Source organism: Eschrichtius robustus, chromosome 7 (assembly GCF_028021215.1).
Source record: "Eschrichtius robustus isolate mEscRob2 chromosome 7, mEscRob2.pri, whole genome shotgun sequence".
Classification (NCBI taxonomy): domain Eukaryota; kingdom Metazoa; phylum Chordata; class Mammalia; order Artiodactyla; family Eschrichtiidae; genus Eschrichtius; species Eschrichtius robustus.
Genome location: NC_090830.1, coordinates 135,234,238 through 135,239,498, shown reverse-complemented (window position 1 = coordinate 135,239,498; position 5,261 = coordinate 135,234,238). Strand labels below are relative to the sequence as shown.

The following is a 5,261-nucleotide window of genomic DNA, read 5'->3' as shown; positions in this document are numbered from 1 at the left end:
GGGTGGGTCGGGGGCGGGGGCGGGGGCGGGGGAGGGTTTGCCAAGGTGTGGGCTTCAACTTGGCGAGATGAAGCCCTGGACTTTGTGATTTCCACGGTCAACCCCCATTGGCCGTGGGCTCAGGCACTTGCCACGCTGTGTTGTAAATGCTTGTGTGTGTGTCTGTGTCCTTCTGTGTCCTCCATCCGAATGTGAAAGGCGGGGCTTCTATCCTGCATCCCCAACACCAGGCAGGCACTCTGGAAACATGAATGAGTGGGTATAGGAAGAGAAAAATGAAAGTTACAAGATATACCTTTACACTGGGGAGACCTCGGGTCCAGGCACTAGGGCTGTGGGTCATCTGCACAGGGCTGTCCTCTCCTTGGTGTCCTGACCACTTAAGGGAATAAATGTGTGATTTGGAGGACAGTTTGTGATGCCATTTTCAGGGTAACGATGAGACTTTGAGGAATGACGGGTAGCTTGCCTTTTTCACGTTAAGTATCTTTGTCTAAACTGGGACTGCTTTCATCTGAGAAGGGATCCCCCCCACTCAATCTTAGGGCCATCGGCCAGGGTGCCCCTCAATTCCAAACTGTAGCACCCCTCTGAGCTTTCATGTCATTTACACATTCTGAGCTTTCTGCAAATCTGCTCTCACCTGTGTTTTCTCTGACCACGCCTGTTGGCCTGACTTAGTCCCCAGCAGGTCACCTTGGACAGGGAGCAACACAAACCCGAACGTTTCCCCCAAAAGAACGGCCGTTTCTGACAGCCGCAGAGCGTGAGGCTCTTTCCCCACCATTTCTGAATCACTTACACGTGAGCCCATGGCTCCTACATCTCGTTTTAAGCCTGGACTTTGTCTTTCTTCAGTTTCAGAGCTGTCCATCACACTGCTGTTCTGCTTTGTCCTGCTTTGTCCTCCTTTGTGTTCCCTAAATCAGAAATGAGCACACCTTCCCTCCAGTCACCTGTATGGAGTCCTCCCCATTCACTTACCTTGCCAGGTGGAGGTATGGATGGAAGATAAGAAAAGGTCGCTGTCCCCTAGAGTGTGAACTGTAACATCGGTGCCCCTGCCTGTCTACTCTTGTAATCCCCGTGTCTGGCATGGAGCCAGGTCCACATAATAATAAATGTTTGCTGAATGAATACATGAATCTAGGTGTGTCTGCTGAGTCAGTGGTATTTGCTTTTGCTATTTTGGCTGCTGTAATACAGTTTTAGACAGTGTTGTCTGAAATCTTAAGGGAGGGTGAGTGACAGATGGCGGCAGGAGGGTTGAGGATGAAGCAGGGAGGGGACATTCAAAGAGCTGGGCCGGAAAGGGGTGGAATTCTGGCAAGCAGAAGGGAGAGTATTTTAGGAAGCGCAACCCTCGTTAGAAAAGGCGCTCTATTTGAAGGTGTGAGTCATCCATGTGTCATTTAGGTAGGCAAGATTCAAGAAATTGTAAAATAGGAATTTTCTATGATGAAATTGTTCTGCCAGCACTTCACATTTAGTAATAATTATGAACCTTACGTATAGAAAAATTTCAATTAGCTGTATGCCTGGGGAATGGGATAAAAATTAATTAAAAATCTCTTAGGGTTCAATTCTAACCAAAAATCTCACTGAAATATATCAGCATATTTTCTCGCCTTCGTAAGTACAGCATATCAAGAGCATAAGAGTGGTTTTATTTTACAGGGTTGTAGGTGCTGGATTAGAAAAGGTCATTCAAACAAGTGTCTACAAAAGCACACGTCCACAGGACACATCCTTTATTTAGCATTCTTGAGGGTGAAGGGTCAGAAATATTAACCACCATTATTTAGCCAGGCTAATTGTGTGTTTCAGAATGGGGTGCAAGAAATAAATACCTACTCGCTGTGTGGTTTGGTACCTTCTCTGAGCCTCAGATTCCAAGTGAGTAACATCCCTCTCATGGAAAGTTCTCACTAAATGGAAGCTATTCTTTTTTTTTTTTTAACATCTTTATTGGAGTATAAATTGCTTTACAATGTTGTGTTAGTTTCTTCCGTATAACAAAAAATATGGAACGCTTCACGAATTTGCGTGTCACCCTTACGCAGGGGCCACGCTAATCTTCTCTGTATTGTTCCAGTTTTAGTATATGTGCTGCCGAGGCGAGCACGATGGAAGCTATTTTTTTTCATCTCCAAGCTTTTCCGTGATATGGCTGCCACAATCTCTCCTCGACTTTTTTGCTCCAATTCTGTACGAGCCAACTCTTGTCTTTCTTAGTTAAACCCCCCCATCCCCCTCACACATACGTAGACCTGCACACATGTACACATGCATATACATAAACATATACATGGATCCACGCCCATTCCTACACACATACACATGGATACACATTCATGCATTTATACACACACACACATACTCATACATGCAGATGAACACACACACACACACACCCTGCTCTTTTCTCTGCCTGGGACTTTCCCCACCTCCTGTGGGGATGATCCCCGTCAGCCCCGAGCTCAGCTCCAGTGAGACTCCCTCAGAGAAGCCTCGTTCACCCCCATCCCCATTTCCCAGGCTGGGTTAGTCCCCCGTTTTGTATCCGGGGGTCTTGCTGTGCATCCTCGTGGGACGTAGTGCAGTGAAAACTAGACGCCTCCTTCTAGGACAAAGCTTTGTCCATCCAGGTGGGCAGACCATGGCTGGACAAGTCTCTATACCCTGGTGACCAGTGCAGGAGGTGTCTGGGATGAAATGATCTTAAAACCCACGGTATTTTTTATTAAAGGGAGGGAAGGGAAAGAAAACCAAACCAAAGCAAGACAGTGAGTGGCAGACGGGGTGGGGTCGGCGTGGACTCTTTGGCCTCCTGTCTGCATTTCCCCAGCTCTGACGTGGCCGGACAGTTGCTTCCCCTCCTGGCCAGCAGGCCCACTTTTGTCCTGCAGGAACAGCCCTTGTATTCGGGGAAGGGGACTCCCCACAACCCTGGCTCTGTCCTGTTCGTCTGGACAGAAGTGGGGAGTCCAGGGACAGGGATTTGGTCAGGGCCGCAGAGTCAGCAAACGAAGACGCGTGTTGCCCCGAGGTTGGCCGTCCTAACGTGAGTAGATCCTGGGAGTGAACTTGCGGGCAAGTCAGGGGCTGGGAGCCCGTGGTGGGTCGGTTTGTTCCCAGGAAGAAGTCTGTCAGGTGCAGAGAAAGGCTTTTGGGTGTCCGGGCGTCAAGTTCGTTACTACCTGGAGGGGCTGAGGCAGGAAGGAAGGGCCATCCTGAGTCCGAAACACAGTCAAGACCGAGGAATTCAGGCCTCAGCAGACGGGCACGCTGGGTGGAGGTGTCCGGGTTGTCGTGGAAAGCACATTGGAAACGTCCACTCCATAAAGTCAAGTCCAGCTACTGAACTAAAAACGACGTAAGACACTGTGGCTGGGAAATGCTCATCTGCTGGGCTTTCTAGACGATTCCTCTAGAAGAGCTGGTGGGATCGTCTTCCCAGACACAGATGCGATGGTCCAGCCACAGCCCGAGGGACCCTGATTGCGGTGCCGTGCAGACCCCCCGGGGCTCGGGCCGTCGCCCGGACATGGCTGCGGTCTCCCCTCTCCTGGTGCAGAGCGCCGTGCTGACACGTGGATGTCATCAACATTGCTCCTCACAGAGGGACAGAAAGTGCCCAGGACTTGTTCATGCGAAGCCCCGCCTGGCGTCTACACGGTGATCCCACAGGCATGAATGGTTTGATGCGTTTATTGGGTGCCGCCATGCAAGGGCCACAGAGGGCCCTGCTGCCAGGCGGAATCACCCACACACCCAGCAACCCTGTCAACAGGCTGGTAAGTCCCAAAGCTTCCTGGACAAGGGACGTTAGATAGCCATCAACGACAGTCTTTTATAAAGCGAAGGGAAATATTTATAACATGAATAACAAAGGGTTAGTCTCCACGTTTTATGTCCACCAGAGTAGCTTTATGCCAGGAATGCCAAGCAGCCTTTAGACAGGATGAGAAAGCTGTGTATATGCTGACATGGCCCGATCCTAAGGCGGGACAAAGGGGCAATGTACACAACTGCCCGCAGGTAGTGCATTTTGTCGTTTCTAAGATACGAGGTTTTTACATATTAACCTCTCGAACGTCAGGATGTATCTCAAAACTGACGGTGTCTTGCAAGAAATAATTGGCAGTATGTTTGCTTTCTCAGCAAAACAAAGTGGGTTTGGCAATTTTGTCATCCTGGATTTGATGATATACCGGGAGTTCGGCTCTGTTGTTTTTATAAACAAACAATCAAGCAAGAGTCCGTGTGTTTATGTAACTGTACAGGTTTAAATCTGCAGATAGCTGTCTGGAAGGATGTACCCCAAAGTTACCAATGGACTGAGGTGGAGGAGTCAAGTGAAAGGCCAAGTTCGTACACACTCTTTCTGTTTGGTTTGAACTTGTACAACAAACGCATCTCCCTGTGTCGCCAGGGTGGCACCGTCCTTTGAAACCAGGGGCTGGCACCACTGGAGAAAACCTCCAACTTGGGCCGGGGGTAGTGGTGGGGCAGGGCTCCAGGGTCCCGTCCTTGGGGAGGGCGATTCGGGGAGGCCCTCGTGCATCACTGCAGAGTCGAGTCCCCGGGGCGGGGGGGGTCTTTGTGCTGCCCCTCCCACCCTGTTCCCTCACTCGCACGTGTGGGGGTCTCCTCCCCATTAGCCACCTGCACCCACGTGCTTGATTCAGGGCTTCTTTCGGGGACATCCAACAACAGAAACCTTGGCTGTAGGGGTCAGAGCGGGGGCAGGGTGTTGGTCTGCTAAGGCCGTCCTAACAAAGTGCCACAAACCAGATGGTTCAAACAACCAAGTCTTATTGTCTCCAGTCCGGCAGGCATGAAGGCCAAGTCAAGGTTGCTGCCTTCTGAGGCTGTGAAAGAGAACCCACTCCCTGGTCTCCGGCAGCCTCCGGGCTTCCCAGTTTGCAGAAGCATCACTCCAATGCCTGCCTTCTTTTCACACGTTCTTCTCCCTGTGCACGTGTCTCTGGGTCCAAGTTCCCTCTTCTCATAAAGGCGCCCTCATACTGGAGTAGAATGGACCCACCCTAATGGCCCACCCGACTCCTAGGCCCTCATCCTAATTAATCGCATCTGTAACAAATATAACAAGGCTTATAAAATTTATTAAATAAATACAACCAATAATAAAAAGCGTATGTTTAGATTTCCACATTAGGCCCAGAGTATCTAAAAGAGGAAGCTGGGGTGTGAGCTGGGGAAGGGCAGTGAAGCTGAAAAAGAGAGCTGGGGTCACC

The 5,261-nt window shown here is 50.1% G+C and overlaps 1 non-coding gene across 1 annotated transcript; it reads right to left on the bottom strand.

Moving 5' to 3' along the window:
• Nucleotides 1-2,018: 2,018 nt before the first annotated feature.
• Nucleotides 2,019-2,125, bottom strand: LOC137767904 (U6 spliceosomal RNA). Its single transcript, XR_011074595.1, has one exon. It is a non-coding gene; the product is annotated as a U6 spliceosomal RNA (small nuclear RNA).
• Nucleotides 2,126-5,261: the final 3,136 nt, after the last annotated feature.